At 42.8% G+C, this 22,676-nt stretch overlaps 1 protein-coding gene across 1 annotated transcript in view; it reads left to right on the forward strand.

Moving 5' to 3' along the window:
• Zmat4 (zinc finger matrin-type 4) overlaps window positions 1-22,676 on the forward strand; it is a 344,011-nt gene that overhangs the window by 85,400 nt on the left and 235,935 nt on the right. The gene's annotated exons all lie outside the window — the stretch shown is intronic.

The raw sequence follows: 22,676 nt of genomic DNA on the forward strand, positions 1-22,676 counted from the left end.
AAGGCTTTCACTGTCTCCACCTCCCATGTCACCATAGGAACAAGATTATAGATGAGCTGCCACATCTGGCTTTTTATGTAGATTCTAGGAATTTAACTCGCGTCTCATGCCCTCAACCCAAACTCCTTCTTTCCTTACTTCTCTCTTTCCTTCTCTCCCTCCCTCCCAACTCTCTTCCTCTTCCTTCCCTCCCTCTGTCCTTCCCTCCCTCTGTCCTTCCCTCCCTCTCTCCCTCCTTCCTTTCATATTAATGTACCTCAACTTACTGTGGGCCAAAGGATGATCCTGAACTCCTGATCCCGTGTTTTCCATCTCCCAAGACATGGGCTGCTACACCCATTTTATTATGTACGCTACCAACTGAACTATATCCCTAAAATCATTTTGTTACAGATGATATGTCTTTTATTTATTTGTGTTATTTAAATCCTGATTAGCTCTATGGGTATGGACATTTTTACATAATTTTAAAAGTTTGGAATGTCATTACAATGAGAGAAAAGTTGCAAACCAATTCCGGAATATTTCAGTATATACTTAACCCAGTTTCTTCCACTGTTAACATCTTCCGATGCAGTAGTAAATTTGTCAGCCAGTGGAGACACACGCCACACCTATGGGTCATGCTTATATAATATACTATCAAGTCGACAGTCCGGACCATATTCAGATCTTCCCTCCATGCACATTTCCCTCCCAGGAGCCCACCCAGTATTTCCCCTCACATTTGAGCATTGCATCTCCTATGGCTCTTCACACCGTCTCTTTCTCCAGCCTCCCGCACTTTTGAACACCTTGCCAGTTTTGAGGGTTACCAGCCAGGCATGTGGAGTTGATGGACATTCAGGATGTGTTAGCACTTCTTCCTGCTCAGCCTCTTGTGTGTTTGCAGAGAGCAGGAAGAGCCCAGGGACAAAGGGAGCAAGAACTGGCACATCCGTTCATGTGGATGCTGCTCTGCTCTCTTGCTGGGGGAGGGTCGGTCTCCTTCGTCACTCCAAAGTTCCTCTCCTCCTCTATCTCTCTGGTATGGTCCCTGGCAGGATAGCACCTCAAGGGTGCAACGACGTACATTTAGTGCATGCGAATGGATTTCTGATATGGAACCCATCCTCACCTGTTGTGTCCAGCAGAGTTCTTACATGTGCCAACGATCACTTGCTTCTGACTGTTTCACAACCTTCCATATGAGCACTGGTTAGATTGAGATGTCCACATTGCGCTCTCTCTCTCTCTCTCTCTCTCTCTCTCTCTCTCTCTCTCTCTCTCTCACACACACACACACACACACACATACACACACAAACATGCACACTCACACACAAGTGCATGCACAAACAAGTGACACACACTGCTTTGACAAGCATCCCTAGCAGATTTCCTAGAAAACCTCTTTGGGAATTGATCTTACACAGATGTACAACTCAATCAATGTTGTACATACTGGTGGGCTGGATTATTTTCTCCTGAGGTAGGATCTTGGTGCAGGCTGGCTTGAACTTGCTATGCAGTTGAAAGTGACTTTGGCCTTCTCATTCCCTGAGTACTGAGATTACAGGTATGTGCCCCTATGTTATCTATGCGTCCCTAGGGATCACATCCCTTCTGATCGCATCCCTTCTGTTAGACAAGTACACTACCAACTGCCAGGGGACATATTAATTCTCAATTTGATTAACTTAGCACCAATTTAGCATCCTACCCACAGGACAGTGACGATATCATTGCATGCCTGTCAATAACTTAGCATTCTTTCCACCTTGTCTATTTAACATTGAATATTCTTGTCTAATTGTACTCTTGATAAACAATGTTCCAGTGACATTTTGATTCTTCTCAGCCATTTAGTTTTCCTTTTTTCCCGTTAAATTTCTACTTGTGTCCTTGCTCTTTTTTTCATTGGTTTTCTTGTTTTTAAATATTTTTATCAGCTTTAGATACGGTAAATATCCACACCTGTTCTATCATGTGCCTATTTCTGAGTTTTGATGATTTTTAACGTGTTAAATTTTGTGATGATTTTCATAAGTCCTCTTCCAGATAAGAAGTCTTTCCCAGCAGATCGTAACAATACTGATTTGCTCACTGTGTCTCCATGCTGAGACGGCTTTCCTAAATACGAATTATTGTTTCTGTTCAATCTGACGTCTCACTGGAGGTTATATTTTGTGACCTCCTTTATTTTTGTCCCTTCGCATCTCCGGCCCATCTCCACTTTCGCTGGTCTGTGTGCCACCTTGCCTCGCTCTTCCTGAAGGGTGTGACTGTGTAACACTAGTGCACACCCACCTCCATTTATTGACTGAAGCTGAGAACAGTTTTTGCTTTGCAGTTCCTCTGGCGATGAGCAATGTAACTTAAAGCCCGTCTGTGTCAATAGAAGTCAAGGTGAGATTCTGGCGTTACACAAATACATTCCCAACCATTAGAAAGACACCAGCATTTCTTGTCAAGCTCAAGCTCTCTTAAATTATCTTGTAGTAAAAAGTCAAAGCATGTTCTCTTTTATTTTTCAGCTTCATCCGTAAGCTGGGTTCTCATTAGCATATTATTTGCAAAGTGCAATTGTGTTCAGTGTTCTCTTTGGAAACCTTAGTTCTTTCAGGTGTTCAATGTACTCTCTGTCCTAAAGGTAAAAAAAAAATGTTTTATTTTCTTATAAACATTAAAGTGTATGCTTTCATGTTGGTGATATGTCTGATGCCTGGCTTGTTGGCTATTGTGGCCTCCTCTCTGCTCTTCTTCGGGATAGTTATGATGATCCAGAGATGCGAATTTTACCTGTGTGGATCCAAAGCTGTGTAACAGAATACCGCCTCATATGAGCTTTCCCTGCTTGAAGGGGTGTTGGACTGTGGTCATATGCCACTGCAAACAAATTAATCAAGTATGTTTTCTCTGATACTATGTAGAGTAGTGAGACCAGTGCAAGGAACTGTAAAAAAAAAAATAGTGCTGAATGAGTCAAAGACACTGAGGTGCCAGCGGTAGGCATTGGCCCTTTAAGAACCCAGATATCCTTGGACTGCCTAGCAGACCCAAGCAATACTGGTCATGGTATTTATGCACCAATCAATATTCTGGTTCTGCTAATCTGATGTCACCAAGCCGCATGGCATTTAGAGTTTATCGTGAAATGTTTTCTGAGGAGAGGACTATGAAATCAGGTCATAGCACAAGCACTGCAGAGGTCACACATAGGACAAGGTGATCTGCTGTAGGAAGTCTTACAGCTTGTGGTTACCCACCTGCTGGGGCGTGGCCTCAGACCATATATGAGGATGCAGAGACTGCATCTGCCCCTTACTCTTTTTTTTTTTTTTTTTTTTTTTTTTTTTTTTTTTTTTTTTTTTTTTTTTTTGCCGGCTGCTCTTTCGGATTGCTGGATTCGATCTCTGTTCTCCGTTCAAGCAGAGAATTCTGATTTGTGAGTTTACCCCTAAACAAATAACCTCTGTTTTTCAATTCTGAGCTAGCATGGGGTTTATTTTAAAGTGTCCGTGCCATACTTGGCACCCAACATGGGGTTTTCCCTATTTCCATCAGCCAGATAGTATCAGGTCCTAAGAGAGGGGTGTCTTGCATCTATTTCTGGCCATGTGAATCAGGAACCTGGCAATGAACACCGCTGATGTGCGCCTGTGTTTACTCCCTCAGTGTATTTTTTTGTTAACCTCTACATTGTATAAAAGCACTATGCTAGAGCCCCCTTTCCTATTTTATAGGAATTTCTAGATGAAAAAGACAAAAAGTGATGCATTCATTTCAGGTCAAGAGTTAAGGCTTCAGCCTTGAGAGGTGACTTGGTGATGAAAAGTGGTTGCTGTTCTTGTAGATGACCAGAGTTCAGGTCCCAGCACCCATACGAGGTGCTGTGTGTAACTCCATCCCCAAGAGACCTGATGTCCTCTTGGCCTCAGAGCATCTGCATGCAGATATGTCGTACATACTCCTCATAGCATCCAGACGTACACAAAATCCTCAAAAGAAAGAAATAGGAAAGCAAGAAAGAACTCAAATAGTAGAAACAAGTAGAGACTCCACCTGTACAAATGAGAGAAACAAGGGCAAGACGTGGTTGTGTGAGCCATCACAGAGACCGGGTGGCCTACTTACAGGCCGGTGAGATTTGACTTTTTCTCTGCTGAAGCTAATGGAAAAACAGTGGGAAGAATTGCCCGTGCCTTTTCATTAGACCAAATTCGTATATGTGATAGAGCGAATGACTCAAAGATGGAAGTTACTTGTGCCCTATGCAGAACAAAACCAGTCTCGGGCAGTGCCCATCTGTGCAAGTTAAAGAAAGCTGGCTCTTTTGTGTTAAGATTTCTGTGTGTGCAGGATCGCGACCAAGTCCTTGTCTGTCATCTATGGCACTGGGTTTAAAAGAAAGCAGAGCTTGGATGGTGAGGAGTGCTATCTGTCAACCCAGGCTTAGACATTTAACCACTAGACGCCAAAGTGAGCGTTCAGAAAGTGGACAGTGGCATATCTCAAGCTGGTGAGGAGGGCATCTTGAGAATCTACAGATTCTTACAGACTTTCAAAGGTTTTGTTTTTTAATGATAATCCTTATTTCTTGTAACTTTACAAGATTTTCTGTGATAAAAGTCAAAAGGTATTTTTAGAAAAAGAAGGGAGATTAAATTATTTTGTCTTGATGAGAGTCATTTGATCCTTGGGAATTTTGTTCATATGAACATTTGAGAATTTCTAGTTTTAAGAAATCTATATTATGGAATATTCAAGTGTACCATCCAGTTATTTGATTTTTATCTCTATTTAAAATTTTATTTTTTATTTTAAATGAGCATTAATTTCACATATCAATGTGTTCTGCGTATTTCTATACATGCGTACAGCATACAATTATCACTTTATTCTCGTTCCCTGACTCTCCTCTCATCCCAGTTTCTAATCATCACTCATCTACTTCAGGTGGATATTACATAGCTTTTATATAAGAGAATGAGTGTGGCATGTTTGACACTGTGTCTGCCATATTTGTCCAACATAATTGTCTCAATTATTTTGTTATAAAGAGGTTCTTATTCATTTTTGAAAAATTGTGTTTGTGTGTGTGTATTCACATACACTCATGCTCACAAATACATATGACAGTGTGTTAGTAGAGCTAGGTTCACAGATCAAGCTTAGGTTATCAGCATAATGGCAAATGCTTTTCCCCAATAAGCCATCTTGTCAACCCCAAGGCTTTCCTTATGGTTGAATAATAATTGTTCTTGAGCGAGATGGCCGTTCATGGGCACCTAGGGTGAGCTTATACTTTGACCATTGCAATGAATGGGAAGGTTAATCATACAAATCACAGGGTAGCATTCATTTTAGTTTTGGGGGAACCTCCACACTTCTTCATAGTGGCTGTGCTAATTTATATTCTTACTAATAATGTATGAATTACTGGTTTCCTGCGTCACTACTAGTATCTGGTGTGTGTGTTTCTGTGTACGTATTTGAGTGTACACACTTATTTGTATTTTGAGACAGGGTGTCTCTGTAGCGCAGGGTGACCTTGAACTTGTGTAGAGCCCCCTCTTTCCGTGTAAGTACTGAGATGGCAGGCTTGCAGCACCATGCCTGCCTTTGTTTCTCACTCTAAAAATAGTTATTCTAGCAGGAGTCACATGACGTATCACTATTGTTTAAATTTGCATTTTATTGATGGTTAATGATATTACCCCCTTTTAATCCCTTTTAAATTAAATTTCTATTTAGCATAAAAAGTAAGGGTGTTTATTGTGTCACTTTCATATATACATATGAAAGATACACACATACCTATATATATGTACATATATTTAGAATACTTTGTTTTCATTTTCCCTCCCCGCTGTCTTTTCCCATAGCCCATCTCCCCCTCTTGATGGTTCTTCTTCCTTCCAAATAGCCTCATTTACTTTTGTGTCACAAATCTTTTGTAAGCCTGTCTTGTTTCTTGCTTTCTTTAGACCCCTTCCTCTCCTCTTATAGTCCTTCCCCCCCCCCCCCCCCGTTTGTCTCCCCCACACACACACCTGAGAGTTGCATATCCGAGAGAACCTGCAGTATATTCCCGAGTCTGGCTTATTCCATCTAGGCTGGTTCCATTTCCTGGCTACTGTTAATAACCCCGTAATAAACATGTCCCTGTAAGTGTTGCTGTTGTATGTTGATTTAGAATCTTTTTGTTATGTATCCAGGAGCGACAGACAGAGCTGGAGTGAACAGTCATTCTATATTTAGTTTCTAATTGACTGATTTCCATAGCACTTACACCAGGTACCTCTTTCTCCACATTCTCACTAGTAAACACCCTTTCCTCCACCAAAGTCATCCTGACTGGGCTGAGGTGTAATCAGAAACAGTTTGGATTTCGGCTTTAAGGGTGTTGAACATACTTCACATATGTGTTGGCCACCTGTGTTTCTGCCTTTGAGAAACATCACTTCAACTCCTTGGTCTATTTACTGGTTGTGTAATTTGTTTGGTTGCCATTTAATTTTTGGGGTTCTTTATAGTTTCGACATATTAATCCTCCCCCTGATGACAAAAGTATCCTCCATTCTATACTCTGTGCTCTCGCTTTGCCGACAGTCTTCTTCCTGGTCAGAGACCTCATGCATTTCCATGTCTGTCTTCTTGATTTTGTTTCCTGTGCTATCCAAGTTCTTTTCAGAGTGTCCCTGCTTGTGTCTATGCCTTGAAGTGTTTTTTCCTGTTTTCCCCCAGTAGTTTCGGGGTCTCGGTGTTTTACACGAAGGTCTTTGATCCATTTTGAATAGGTTTTTCTGCAGCATGAGAGGGATGGATGCCACTTCATTCTCTTCCATAGAAATATCTGGTTTCCTCACCCGAGTTTGTTGTAGGGCTCTTGTTTCATTACTGTTTTGACACCTTTGATGAAAATTTAGTGACTTCGGTTGTATGGGTTTGCTTGTGTGTCCTCTGTTGTGTTCCTTTGGTCTTCACGTCCGGTCCTTTGCAGAACCATTCCACTTTTGTTGCTGTGACTCTGTGGGGTGTGACTTCAGATGAGGCCTTGATGTCTCGAGCATTGTGCTTCCTGTTTAAACTGCTTGGACACTTGGATTTCTGTGCCTCCATCCCCACAGGAGTATTCCCCCACTCCAATTCTGTGAAGAATGTTGCTGGCCTTTTGGAGGCATAACAGATAATTATTGGTGACAGAGCCATTTTTCACAATATTAGTCCTGCTGGTCTGTAGGCACGGGAGATCTTTCTTTTGGGTAGTGCCTTCATGTTCTTAAGTTTTCCTGGTGGAGGTTGATTACCACCTTCTCTAGGTTTACTCTTAGATGTTTCATGTTTTGAAGCTATTATGAATAAAAACTCTCATCTCTTTATGATAGTTTGTTATTAGTATATAGAAAAGCTAATGATTTTTCATATAGTGGTGTATGCTATTAATTTGCCAAAAAGTGTTTAGCAGATTTCAGAGGTTTGTGGTGGAGTGTGAAGAGTCTTTTAAGTGGAGAATCATGTCATCAAAAGTAGAGATAATCTGACTTCTTCCTTTTCTGTTGTAGCCCTTTTATTTTATTTTTTCTTATGCCTTATGGCTCTAGAGAAATCATTGAACACTGTTTTGAAAAAAGAGACCCAAGCTAAGGTCAGTTGATAGTAGAGATGTTTTCAATTTCCTCTACTTGCTTATAGTATTGTCTACATGTTTGTTATATTTGAGTTTTCTTATGTTGAGATGTGTTTCTTTTCTGTTCCAAGTTTCATTTATTATGAAGCTACACTGGGTCTTGTCACCAATCTTTTCTCTCAGTTTAAACAATCATTCGATTATTGTTATGAAGTCTTTCATGTCCTGTTGTATGTTCATTGAATTGTCTGTGGTGAATCATTCTTGCATCCCTGAATTGAAACCCCATTTGGCTGTGGTGTATAATTTTGTGTTCTTGAATTCAAGTTGCAAGACTTCATTGAGCATTTTTGCATCTATGCTCACCAGAGTATGTACTGTGCAGTTCTCCTCCTCTGCCATGCTTTATTGGTTTTGATAACATTCTAACTCCCCTGCCATAGGGACACAGTGAGTTCCTCCCTAGCTCTCCCTTGTTCATCTAATCTTCTTATGAGCTGATTTCTCCCTTGTGCTCTTGATGCTGAGACTTCTTCCTTTTTTTTTTTTCTTCGAGTACAGCTTTTTCCCTAGCTCTTCTGCTGTGCTGGGTTGGTGGTCATCTGTCTTTGTTTGTGCTAGGCCTAATGTGTCCTCGTTTTCCTACCAAGTTGAAAAGATAGCCTGGCTGGCTATAATATTCTTGGTTAGAGATATTTACTTTCACAGATTGATATGCACATTCTCTTCCTTCCTGGTTTTTAGGGTTCCACACATTACTTGTGTTAGCCCAGGTATTTGCCTTATTAGGTGAGTTTGCATTTTTTTTTGATATATTGACTATAGTGTCTTGGTTCTTCTCTGGCAATGTGTGTTTAGATTCTAACTTTCCCCTTTATATTTGGATGCCTATGTTTTGTTTTGTTTTTGTCTAGAATTTGGCAATTTTCTGCTCTAATTTTATTCAAGTAGATACTTTATATCTTTAGTTTTAAATCGCAGTATCTTCTATACTGTGCATTTGTAGGTTTGGTATCTTGGTCCATATCCCTGGGTTCTTGGAAACCACAGTCACAACTTATCTGTTTTTAATTTATTGCTATCTCTGTGTGTATGTGTGCATGTACACAAATGTGTGGTTTGTAATGTATGTGGTTTGTGTATATTGCATGTATGTTTGTAGTTGTGTGAATATGCACATACATGTATACATGTTATTTGCATGCATATGGAGCCCATAGATAGGTGTTGGGTGTCTTCCTGTTTGTATCTACTTTATGTTTTGAGACAAGGTATCTCATTGAACCTGGAGCTCACTTATCCATCTGCCTGTGCCTTCCCAGTGATAGGACTGGAGGTGCTTGCTGCTATGTCTTGCTTTTTGGTGGGCCCTGGGATCTCAACTCATGCTCACATGGTAATCACTTCTCCAACTGAGCATCTCTCTTGCCCTTTTATTGGTATATGAATGTAGTATTTCCTAAACCTTATTCTCCATTCCTGTGATATTTTGGCAAAGAATAGGACTGCTTTACACTTGTCCTGAGAACTTAGGCTAAATTTTGAAGTAATGGGCTAATTTTCTTTGGAGAAAATTTCAAGACAATCTAATATTGACTTTGTCACATGGTTTTTCAGAATCTTTATAACTCAGGTCTAGAGTTAAAAAGAGCAAGTGGTACAGAAAGAGATAAAAAATTGTACAGTTTTAGAGGTAAAAATGACACTAGCAAGATTAGTGTTACATTCAAGGCTTGTGCTGGAAAAGTGGCTACAACATTGTTGAAAAGATTCACACCACTAAGGAGATCAACACCATTAAGGAGGGGCCAAATCTGTGCAGGAATGATGGAAAGATGTCCTCAGGGCAAGACCCCACCCAGTTAAACTTCCTGCTTGTGAAAGGAAAATGCTTAGGGAATTCTGCTCCTAACTACCAGCAAACAAAACCTACTGCAAGTGTGATCCAAGAGTTCAGTCTCAAGTAGTTAACCAAACTTGTCCGCTGCCTTCAAGAGTCACGAAGGATACACTAGCAATGTGATTGCGGAACCTTCTTCCTTGGTTCAGGAAAGCCACCATGGCCAGGAAATGTGTGGTAGAGCAGTCCCTGTGTGGGAACCCCAAGAGTTGAAGAGGTACTGAGAGGCGTTGCATGATGCCATGAAAGTAAAGCCCGACTTGTATTAGAAACACCATGATGTCAGAGATGTTAGGGCTGTGGGGATATCTACTAAGGAGAGCTGCACACAGGGAGTAGAACCAGCCTAAGAGATGCGGCACCCTGCAGGTGGCAGAGTTGTAATGGCACAGATATCTAAGTCCTTTGTCACCAGACATGAAGTTGCAGGATTTCAGTTTTACTTTATTCCTTGTTTGTGCTCCGACTCTTCCCTTTTGGAAGGGTAACTTACATTCTGTGCCCTATTATGTTGGAAGTATGTGATTTCTTTTTGATCCTACAGGGTGTTATAATTAAGAGATTGACTTGAATCCCAGAAGAGAATTTAGAATTTGAATGTTTAGACAGTGCTGTAATAGTGAAAGGCAATGGGACCTTTTGAAGGTGAACCATATGATGACATAGGCATGGGAGTTTGGGGTCAGGAATGGAATGTAGTGACTTGGGCATTTGAATGAATTCCTGGTCCCCAAGTGGTGCCTGTTTGGGAAAGGATTAGGAGGTGTGACCTTGCTGAAGGGGAGTATGTCACTGGGGGTGAGCATTGAGATTTCAAAATACTGGCACCATTTTCAGTTCACAAATAGAGAGGTGAGCTCTGAACTCTGGCTCCAACACCATGCCTGCCTGCCTTCTGCCATGCTTCCTGCCATGGTGGCCATGGACTTTTATCCCTACGGGGCCATAAACCCAACCTTCTGTAAGTTGCCTTGCTCATGGTGCTTTATCACAATAGAAAAGTAACTAAGTTATCTGATCCATTTTTTATGTTTTGCTCATGTTTTTCACATCTATATCAATGAGAAGTAGTTGGCTAGAGCTTTCTCATTTTTTCATTGTCTTTAGAACTGGGATATTGCTGTCCTCAGAAAATGAGTTCAGCATCTTTCAAAGATGTCATACAGACTTGATTAGATTTCTTCTTAAAAGATGGGTAGCAGTTGCCAGTGAATCCATGTGAGCTTTCTCTTTTGTGAGAGATATGAGTAAGCCTCCTCATGATGCTCCTTCTTGTTAGATTGTGTCCTTCACTATTTCTCTATTCCTGCTTGCCCATCAAGTTGATGGAACTATGCACCCTGTTCCTTTACTGTCTGCTTAGCATCCATGTTCCCATAGTGATACTTTTCTTTTCTACTTCTGATATTAATGGTTCGTGTCATTCCCCTTTTTTGCTTCGTCTAGCTAGAGGCTTTATAATTTTATTGATCTTTTCAAAGGACAAGCTTTTGGTTTGGATGATTTTCTCTGTTAATTTTCTGTTTTTCATTTCATTGATTTTTTTTTCCCCCAATTTTTACATTTCTTTCTTTGGATTCAGATTTTTTCTTCTCTCCCTGCTTCCCTAAGACTGAGTCTTAGGTGAGTGATTTTAGAGCCACCTTCCTCATCTTTGTCATCCCTCATCATTTCCTTTGTCTTCTTCCTTCTCTTTCCTCCACTATCTCCCTCCCTCCCTTCCTCCCTCCCTCCCTTCCTCCTTTTCTTCCCTCTCCCTCCTTGAACTAAGGGATTTTCATAACACTGATCAAACACTCTATCGGAGACTCCCTTCAGATTCGACCTTGGTATATAGCTCAGGCTGGCTTTGAACTCATAATCCTGTGGCCTGTCTCCCAAGTAATGTCATTATAGGCACACATTTCTTCATCTTTCAAAAGATATATTCAGCATCATACATCTTTCTCTAAGCACTGCTTTTGCTGTATCTCAGAGTTTTTTTTAAAATATTTTCATTTTGTTCAAAATGACTTGCTTTTTATTTCATTTTTATAATGTTTTTAATTATTTTTTTGATAAAAATGTCAATGTATTTTGACTGTATTCATCCCTCCTCAAATTCTTCCTGTCTTCCCCTATATTTTCACCCACCAACTTCCTTCACTATCCTCTTCTCCCTCTCTCTCTTGCTCTCTCTCTCTCTCTCTCTCTCTCTACCTCTACCTCTACCTCTTCCTGTCTCTCTCCCCCTCTCTCCCTCTCCCTCTCAAAGCCATGAAATCCAGTTTCTGTGTCCTTTGGGTATAGATTAGCTTTGGGAACTTGTACCTGGAGCTCATCTTCAGACGGCAGGCTAGGATTCTGTGTGGTTCCAGGTTGATGCACTGTGAGGGGTAACTGTTAGATTGGCAGGTAGGGGAGGGGAACAGCCTGGGGTTCTCTAGTGAAGGTTTCAAGTTTGGCTCTGTGCAGTCCCTGAGCCCAGTGGTGGGTAATATGGCTGACTATTGGTGGAAGGCTCAAAATGGCATTCCACTTTTATCTGAGATTTCTTTTTTGACCAGTGTGTTATTTAGACTCGCTCTATTCAATGCCTTACTATTTGGGGGTAGTTTTAAAATGATTTTCTATTATAACATGCCAGTTTAGCTTTCATTGTGGTCTGAGAACAGATGTTGCTGACTGTCAATTATATAAAGCCAGTAAAGGTGTATTTTATGGTCATAATTTCTTGTACTTTGGAAATGTATTCCATGTATTGGAGAAGAATGTTTTGTGCTGCTGGTGGCTGGAGTAGTCTACATAGAGATGTTCATTTTGTACAGATGCCTGGTGCCTCTCTGTTCACCTGTGCCCCCACTGACTTTCTGCCTGCTGGAGCTGTCCAGTTTCGGTAGAGACATGCTGAAGTATTCAGCTATAATAGCAGAGTTGCTGTTTCTCCTTACAGTTCTGTCTGTTTTAATGCTCTTTCTAGATGTGCCCACATTCTCATATGCTTAGCTGGTATTAGGTGTATGCATACTAAGTGTTCTGGGGAGATTATACATTGCATTGCTGGGATTATCTGGTATCCCTGGTAACTGCTTGGTCTTACATTGGCTCTTTATGAATTAGTATCTCTTTATCTTTTCTAGTTTTGGTCTATTATGTCGTTCTGTATAGTTTTTAGGTTGCAAGTATCTGTTTATTGTGGATTTCTTCAATAAAACATATCCTTTAATTCTTGATCTATTCCAACAATCTCCATCTTTGTTCATTTAGGCCACTTATAAATAGATATGTAACATATTTGCCTCAGTGCTCATTATTCTTGCACTATTTTTAGATCTTTGCTCTCATTCTTAATGCATTATTAAAAAATAATAAATACAGCTTATTATTATTATTATTATTATTATTATTTACTCTGGAGTTAGAAATCTATACCAAGCGCTAAGCCAGGTAATGTTCCTGGAGAGCATGAATACCTTATGACATTCAAATAATCTTCATGTGATTTCCTGTGTACCTTCTTATTTGCTTTATTTATGTCTAAAATTGAGCCCACAGTTGCTACCACTAAAGTTCAGAAGCTGCCAACTGCTGAAATAATTAGAAAAACTAAAGTTTCAAATTTGCTTTCTTCAGTGTCTTTCCAGAATCCATATAGATCTGAAACTCTGGTCCTTATTACTTTTCTTTAATGTTTTGCATCTATTGCTTATGTGTGTGACTGTGTGTGTGGACGTGTGTATGCCACAGCTCTTTTGTAGAAGTCAGACGATAATCAAGTCTATTTTCCCCTCTCACCAAGTAGGTTCCAGGATCAGAATCAGGTGACTAGTCTTTGTGGCAAGTTAGCACCTTTACTTCTGAGCCATTTTGCTGCTCCTTTTAATTTTTTCTTAATTTATGAATTTTTGAATGTTTTCAGTTTCATTTTTTTAATTTATATCCATCCATAAATCCCTGCGAGTCCCCAGGAAGATGCTTAATTGGTGATTGGGGAAAAAATGGAAAGTTGGGATTAGAAAAAAAATTACCTTCCTCTCTAGCTCTGATTCCTGTTGTCTCAGTGTCTCTGCCTACATTAGAGAATAGAGAGATCAGAAACATCGTATCTACATCTAAGTAGCCTTGATATTTAAATATTCTATCATCTATCTATCATCTCTCTGTCTAACTATCATCTCTCTGTCTATCATCTCTCTAAATATCCATCCATCCCACTTGTCTGGCCATCTCTGTCTAATTATGGATGAATGAAAAGATGCCCCCAGGCTGAAAGGCAAAGGTAGGGTGTTCTGGGAACATGTTCTATCTCAGGCCATGGACGAGGCTGCCTTGAGCAGTCCTCTGAATAAGCAGAAGTAAAGTGCAGAGCTCTGGACTAGAGAATGGGTGGGAAGAGTGAAAGGAGTTCTGTGTGTTGCTGAAAGTGCCTAGAATCTGAGCTGCATTTCATTCATGATAAAACCTCTGTTGGTATGTCTTGAAGCTAGAGTAGTGCATACTGAGAAAATGAATACAGTATCAGGCAAGGTAGGAGAGATTAATCTTGGCTGAATGCAGCTTCAGGAGGGCGTGTGGGAATTACCTTGTTGTCGATGAAGATTTTGTCTATCAGAGTCACTCTGAGTTGGAAGTGCTGGGGACCCTCAGAAGCACAGGGTTGGGGCTCTAAAGCCAGTGGATTTATTTATGCAGCATATGGAACAAGGCAACCCTTCAGGGGAGAGCTGTTTATTGGTTTCTAAGTGCTTTTTCTGCTTTTTGCTAGTGTCTTTCTTCATTAGGCTTGCAAGCGGAGCTTGAGAAATAAGATGCCCTGCTTACTGAGTCCTGTCGTACATTAACAGCCTAGCCTAGCATTAGGGCTTTGGAGCAGAGCCATGCATATTGTAAGAATATATCCTCCATGGGGCTCGGGAGATCTTTGCCAGGGGAGGGGACACGAACATCGGGAAGTTCTTCCAGAGATGTCATTAAGTTGCAGATCCAGTCTCTGAGCTTATCTGCATACATTTCAAGTTCTTGGAAATGTGCACAGACCAAGGGGAGGTGTGGGCTAAGGTGCATGGCTCTCAGCCAGCAGCAGAGATTGTCTGTGGGTTATTGGGGCATATTGCTCCCTTTCTTCACCTGCTGCTAGGCCAGGCTGTGCCTAGGGAAGCAGGGAGTACCCTACAGCTTGCCAAAAGCTTCCTGCCTCTGACTCGAAAGCCTGGACCTGTTTCTTAGCTGCCCTTTGTATACTTTGGCCTGGAACTCTGAGTCCTTCCCCGTGTCCAGCGGCTATGTGTTCTAGTGCAGGTTCCAGCAATGTGGAGCTTGGGAACATGGAGACAAGGCAGGCAGGAGAGCCATCTCTATGCAGGGGCTTCCTGCTGTATGGGTGTCTCACCCAGGGCTTGGCTGTGGCTGCAATGCCTTGCAGAGTGCAAACACTAAGTTTACATGCATCATCTCGTTTCGTTCATTTAAAACTTCTGTTTCTGTTGCTGGTGGTGGAGCTTAGAGCCTCACCCATCTGGGCAAGTGCTCAGCCAGCATTTCGCTTCCTTCCCTCCCTTCCCTCCCTTCCCTCCCTTCCCTCCCTTCCCTCCCTTCCCTCCCTTCCCTCCCTTCCCTCCCTTCCCTCCCTTCCCTCCCTTCCTTCCTTCCTTCCTTCCTTCCTTCCTTCCTTCCTTCCTTCCTTCCTTCCCTCCCTCTGTTTCTCCTTCCCTTTCCCTCTCTCTCCCTCCTTCTCCTTCTCTACTCCCTCTGTCTCTTTCTCCTTCTCTTTCCTTCTTTCCCTCTCTTTATCACTCCCTCTCCACTCCCTCCCTCCCCCTCTTTCTTTTTCTTCTTTTGAAAGCCTTGAAAACAGGACACCTCATTGTTTTACACCCTTCTCTGAGTAAATTGGGGTACAGACAGACTACGCCATTTGCCCAGCTGTCGTACATGAGCCTGTTTATTGGATGACTCCTCGGCAGAGTCCTTCCTGGTCCCTTTCCTGGCCCTCTTCCCACTTCCTTCCTCAGGAGAAACGATAGGCAATGGTACAGTTCAGTTCTATTCCAGGCGATCCCTTTCTTGGATAGTGTTTTATTGTACTTTCAGAATGTTCTAGCCATTGACCTAAGGTTCAGAAATACAGGGAGGCTTGGTCCTATTGGATGACGGCTGCCTGGCTCCTCAAGGACAGGTGCCGATGGGTAAATTGTTACACAGCCCAGCTTACCCACAGCACTGGGTCAGAGATGTGCTTGCTGCCTAGCTATGGACTGGCACACCTTGCGGTGGTTGAGGCAGTGGCAGTAATGAGCTGTAGGTTGCCCTGGTAGATGCAAGTAGGGGTCTACAGAGCGACGGAGCGAAAGGAGCTTCCACCTCTGAGGGATGCCTGCGGGGCTTGGCAGTGACAGTCCGGTCTGTAATTTGTAGCACAGGTTCAATGGCACCCAGAGAGGGGAAGGACAATTTGGGAACCCAGCTGGACAGAGAGGAGGGCCTGAGGCTCTCGGGGATGGAGACCAGGCAGTGAGCTAACTCCAAGGCACAGAGCAGGGCTACATGGCCAAATTAAGCAGATCCGGTCTGGAGCTTGGTTAGTTTTGGAAGTATGGCTGAGGAACAATACAGAACCCCCAATGCCTGAAAGGAAGTGGGGAAACAAAATGCCCTTTGCCAATCCTGGAAGGGGGTCCAGATTTGCTGCGATGGAGAGACACAAAAGATTGCTGTGAGAAATGCTGTAGGCTTGCAATTCCAGTCCTTTGACCTCACCTGCCTTGGCAACAGCTGTGCATGGAAGGCCGGGTGGGAAGGAGCAGCCTGGCTAATTAGTACTGTAAAGAGGAGCTCCAGTCTGCAGTTCTGAAAGTTTCTCCTTTCCTTTATCTTCTTTTTTAAATGCCGCTAAGACAGTGATAAAAGGCTGGGTGGAATTCCACCGTCCGGGTGAGCAGAGAGTCACTCTGAGAGATGCTGACTTAAGCACTTGCTCACTCCCTCCCTCAAGAGGTTGCCTCCTCCTGTGCTAAATAGTACCAAAATAAGCATCTCGAAATGGCACACCTAAGCCCTTTGTTCATTCTTCATCATGGATTTGAGTAAATCCTGCAGGGAGGGACCATTTATTTAGAAGGAGGGTGGTAGGTGAGGAAGGGATGAGTGGAATGGGGATATTATCTGTATAATGGACAGCAGAGGCTCTAGGACCTGTGGTTCCTTTCGTACCTCTTGGAGCTTGCCAGGTTTTGTACATCTCACATATATGTGAGCAGTCTGCCTATGCCTTGGCTTTTAGGGTGGGCTGAGTAACAGTGGAACCTTCAGGGTCTCTTTATAACCACTTCCATCACTGATGGCAGGTCACAGTGGGGTGGCTGGCCTTTGTGATACAGCAGAATTTTAGCATCCTTGTCTTCATCCCTCCCTCATCAGTTTCCATTGAAGATGTCGAGTAAAACGATGGGGTTAAAAACAGGAAGCAAACTCAAAACCCCAGAGCGTTGTTTATATTTTTAACTGTGCCTTTTAGTTTTCAGGTTCATTCATTTTGTAATAAAAAGAGGCCCGAACCCACCCAGAGTCTGGAGTGAGTCCTGTGATGCTTGGAATAGCGGTTGGAATAGAAACTCGCGTTTGGGGGTGCTCAAGATGTTATTGGTTTTGCACTTTGCAGAACAGCAGGTGTTATTACAAAGTGTGGGGAATTTTATATGCAACATGAAAGCAGTGGATTGCGTGAAATAAATCTGAAGAGAAAGTTCATATCCCGAGTCTCCGAACTTTAAATTCATGCTGTATTCTACAGATGAGGACACTTTCCCAATTGCTGTGTTGGTATAGTTGGCCAGAAACGCGTAAAAAGACCACAGGGAGGAAGCGGCTAAGACACTAAATTCTTCTCAGTCTAGAGACAACCTAGGCTCCCCATCGACTTTCTGTAACTGTGGATTCCAGAGTTAACGGTTTCAGCCAGAAGTCTCTCTACAGTGCAGCCCCATAGGTTAATGGCCATGGTATTTCATAAGAAGACCTTGTAGCCTGCAGTTCTTGTCTATTGGGCTTTGTCGTCATGTCTTCTGGAATTGGCTGGCATCTATAGACTTTAAATCCTGGTCAGGGGCTACGCACAAAGATCTGACCCCAGGTCAAGTGGAATGATCACACTTGGTCATAAATGTGGGCCAGGGCTTTCAAGGTGAACATGGAGAAGAATTTGTGATTAGTTAGGGGTCTAGGAAGCGATTCTTTTCACAGGGCCATAGAATAGAAACATTGGAGCTATAATTGAACAGACAAGGAGCCCAGAGAGGAGTGCTGGGCTGCTCTCGAGTTCTAACAGAGGCAGCATTTTTCTGCATCTGGTGTACTCCTCTTCTGGCTTCTGGGGACATCTGTTTATCCGCTGCCAGAATGTAGATCCTTTAGCTACTGTCTTGCCAGTGTCCCTGCTTCATTGGTAGGTTTTTGTTCTTGCACCAGCTCAGCCAGTATCCGTGATAGCACGCACATCCATCAGTGATGGAACTAACTGGATAGCCATCCGAGTGCCAGGCTGCAATACAGACCCATAGAGGAGACACTTAGACATTTAGGAAGAGAGACCTGCCTGGGTTGGGAACCACTGTGCCCATCAAGGAAGTCAGAGTTGGAAAGATGAAGGTACTATGTCACACCAAAGATAGGTGTTTTACCATTGGGAAACTAAGGCCTGTACCATTGTCACCTTGTGATTTCAGTTCCAAAAAGCATCCTTGTGGGTGGGCTGTGTACTTTTTCAGTTGCCTTTCTCCCAGTATGTTCAAGCTAATGCTGTAGGAAGAAGCCTGAGATAGATGCTTGACTTCTGCCTTAGTTTGAGGTTTTATTGTTGTGAAAAGACATCACGAGCACTGCAGCTCCCATAAAGGAAAACATTTACTTGGAGCTAATCTATTGTTCCAGAGGTTTAGTCCATTATCATGGCGTGAAGCATGGTGGCATGCAGGCAGACATGGTGCTGGAGAAGGAACTGCGAGTTCTACATCTTGATCTGCAGGCAGCAGCAGGAGACTGTGAGCCATGTTGGGCGTAGCTTGAGCATATAAGACCTCGAAGCCTGCTTCCATGGAGTCACACACTTCCTCTAACAAGACCATGCCTCCTGATAGTGCCATTCCTTATGGGCCAAGCATTCACACCTGAGTTTATGGGGGTCATTCCTATTCAAACCACTACAACTATCAACCACCTCATAGGTGGGACCTAGGATATTTTGACTAGAAAAACACTCTATAAACTGAAATATGCTGTGTTTGTTCTTACTAGGTATACCCCACATTACAGTTAGTAGCGTCAATGGAGAAATATGCTATATAGTATGTTGCTCTATGGTATCTTGAGTCAGTGAGTTTTCTGGAACACTTTAGGCATGAACTGGGCATATCCTAATACCCTTAATTCCAGGCGAGCTGTCTTCATTCATGAGAATGTACTTGGCCTATAGATAAAACTAGTGAGACTTTGGCCTACTGCTGAGCCCAATTGCAGACCAGCCATGATCGATCAATGGGTTTTATTAAGTGATATTTATATTTGAGTCTGAAAATTTATATGAAAGGTTTTATTTATTTATTATAAGCCTTTTGATTTTTGATAAGTTGGCTAGCATTTTCCAAGGCAAGCACTTTGAAGGAATCAGACATTTTTGCTTTGGTAAATAATAATACAAGGCAAGGGGAGAAAGAAATGTATTTTGTCATTCGTGGATGGTCGCTCAGAGTTGTCCTTGAGCAATGCATAAATCTGGGGCAGACAACACAAATATGTGTTTCTCCCAAGATAGCAAAGGAGGGACCAGTTTGTCACACTTCTACAGAGGTGACAAGAGGCATCTGGCTGGATGGTAATTCTAGTTGTCAAGTCTTGGGAAGACCTCTTCACCTGGAGAAGCCTCGGGGCTAGGAAGAAGTCAGATAAAGTGCTCTGTCCTCACAGTCTGGTGGCTTTAGGCTGGCTGGGGACACTTCCGTGTTCTGAGCAGCTCTTTTCCTTTGGAAATGTTTGCAAGTGTTGGAGAGGAGATGAGCTGTTAGCAGAGCTTGAAGCACCCCAGATGGAAAATCCACAGTGCCTGAGGTGGAGAAGCACACTCGTGGAAGCATGGGAAGGCCACTGTCACTCACACTGTTGGGGGGTCAAGGGGCTGGTCAGCTTTAGGTCATTGGAAAGGTGGCGCTGCATGTCTGTCTCTGGGTTTCTTGGCTTCCTTGAGCTCCCTCATGGTGGACAGCCGGAGACTGCAGCTCCTCCTGATGCACACACTAGATCTGTGTTCTCTCTCCAATGTCTGGTCTATCCATTTATTTGGCACTGGCGAAGAAGCGAGGTTTGTGTCTTATCTTGGGATCTTTTAAGTTAAAGGACTTACTTTTCAGGCAGTTTTAGCTTTACAAAACAATTGAACGGGCCGCAGAGTTCCCCTAGGCATGGTTCATCTCATCATCTCTTTCTCTCTGGGGTTGACATCATGTGTGATTGAAGCACATTTGCTGGGATCAGATATTTGCGGCCTCATGAATTTCTTTGTTACCACAAGAACTCACTTTGTGTGAGGGTGCGTTCTGTGGGTGTTACAGCATCCTAAGACTCTTCCCACCCTAATTGCCCCTTAGGGTCCATGTGCTCATGTTTCTCTCCCTCTCCCTGCCTCCTCCTCCCTCCTTTCTCTTAGGCCCTTGCAACCATTGATCATTTTACCAGCTCCACTGTTTTGTCTTTTCTAGAATATTATGTGATTGGACTATTTAAGTTTATGGCTTTGCTTTTTTTGTACTTAGTAACATACATGTGTCTCAGTTACTTTTCTATTGCTGTGATAAAACACCATGAGCAAGACAACTAATAGAACCAAGAGTTTATTTGGGGCTTACAGTTCTGCATGGTTTGGTCCATGATAATGGAGTGAAGGCAGCAGGCTACGCAGCAGCCAAAAGCTCACATCTTTGCCCACGAAGAGGAAGCAGAGAGGGCTAACTTGAAATGACTTTGAAACATCAAAGCCCAGCCCCAGTGACATAGTTACTTTAGCAAGGCCACACCTTCCTAATCCTCCCCACACAGCCACCGTCTAGAGACCGAGTATTCAAACACATAAGGATTGTGGCCTATTCTCATTCAAACCACCACATTCTACTACCTGGTAGCTATAGGCTCATGGCTGTATCATAATGCAAAATGTATTTGGTTGAATTCCAAAACTCCTTATAGTTGATTGATCTTGACACCTTACTGAGTCCAAAGTCTCTTCTGAGTCCCAAGACACTGTCTTATTAATTGTAACTCCTTGTTCAAAAAGAAAAGCAGATTATATATACTTCATGTACAATGACATAGAATACATATTACTGTCTCAAAAGTTAGGAATAAGTCTAAATTGTTCTCCGTACTACTGTTGTGAGTTCCCACTAGGATGGCCTGTATGCTCTCCTTGCGTTGTTCAGTCACCTTTCTGCCCAGAATCCTACAGTCTTCCACATTCTTCCCCTTTAGAAGGAAAGTTTGATTGTTGGGCTGCAAACAGATTTGAATAGAGTAGCGAGGAAACCCTGGACAAAAGCAAAACTAAAACTCCAGCAGGCATACTCTAAGTCAAAGGACTTAGATGGCTCTGTCCTTCCAGCTTTGCTGCCACTAAGGCTTCTCTCTCTCTCTCTTTCTCTTTCTTGTGTGCAATACTCCTTGACAGGAATCCCATGGCTCTGTCATGCCCAACATATTTGGTCCTCCAGCACCATTCACTTCTACAGCTTCAGTGGCCTTTCAGGGCCCCTTGCCTTCTCAGGACCTTCGTACAGGGACTGCCCATCCACACACTTTCTGGCCTCAGCTCTCCTTCACCACAGAGGAAGATTTCCCAACCCCTTGCTCATGTATTCTTCCTGATCCAAAGCCAGTGTGTGGCACCTCCAAGTTGGCCTGCCTGCTTGGTACCCCTCTCAAATAGCATTCTCAGTAGCTTTATCTTCTGTTTGGGGAACCAAGCTTTCTTCAGACTACCCTTTTCACAAGTTGAAAGTTTAGCTGGTGGGGTCTTGCTGTTGGGGTCCCCCTGAGATTTACCCTGGTGCTGATCAGGGATCTTTGCAAACTCCTCATCTCTTTGAGCACACGCCTTGGCTCCAGCATGACATTTCCTTGTGCTCTTTTTCTCCTACACCTGGACAGGTTTTATTTCCTTGTGCTTCATTTTCTCTTTTCCATTGTAGACCTGAGTAAGAGTGAGTTCTGAAAACCACACGGCAGAGTCAGTAGCAAGCTGTCTTGAAACTTCTTCCACCAAGGAAATTAGCTCATTGCTTTAAAATTTAGCCTCAGAAGTTCTTAAGGACAAGAAAAACAAAAATCAAACAAAACCAAACTACAACAAAATCCAGAAACATGTTTTTTTTTTTCTTCCTGCCTTTCCTCTCTCCCTTCCTTCTTCCTTTCTCTTTTTTTCTTTTCCAAAATATAACGGGACATTCTCTAATGAAGTTGCTACTATTGTTTGTCCTCAGCACTTCTGCTTCACAGGCTCCTCCTAAAGCCCTTTAAGCTCTGCTTATGGTGAGCACTTTTCTATAAAACCCCAAGGTCTTCTACATGCTTCCCCCAAACCATGTGGTCAGATGTGTCGTAGCAACACCCCAGGATCCTGATATCAACCTCTGTCTTAATTATTTTTCTATTGCTTTGATAAAACTCTGTGGCTGCAGCAACTTACCAAAGGGAGTTTGGTGGTTTGGATTCTGTTGGTTTGATTTTTGTTCGCTGATGGTTAGAGTCCATGAGGGTAGGTGGAGGTCCTGAGCTGCAAGATGGTTAGAATCCATGAGGGCAGGTGGAGATCCTGAGCTGCCCGATGGTTAGAATCCATGAGGGCAGGTGGAGATCCTGAGCTGCCCGATGGTTAGAATCCATGAGGGCAGGTGGAGATCCTGAGCTGCCCGATGGTTAGAATCCATGAGGGTAGGTGGAGGTCCTGAGCTGCAGATAGCTAGAGTAGCAATTGAGAGCTCACATCTTGGGTCACAAACAGGAAGCAGAGTGTGCTCAAAAATGACATGAGTCCTTTCAAACATGGAAATCCAGCAAGGCCACATCTCCTAAGCCTTCTCCCAAGGTGCCACCAACTGGGGACTAAATATTCAAATGTCCGAGAAAGAATGGGGAAAGGTCACTCAA

This window comes from Alexandromys fortis, unplaced genomic scaffold, assembly GCF_014885135.2.
Source record: "Alexandromys fortis isolate MF-2015 unplaced genomic scaffold, M_Fortis_MF-2015_v1.1 scaffold_55, whole genome shotgun sequence".
Classification (NCBI taxonomy): Eukaryota; Metazoa; Chordata; class Mammalia; order Rodentia; family Cricetidae; genus Alexandromys; species Alexandromys fortis.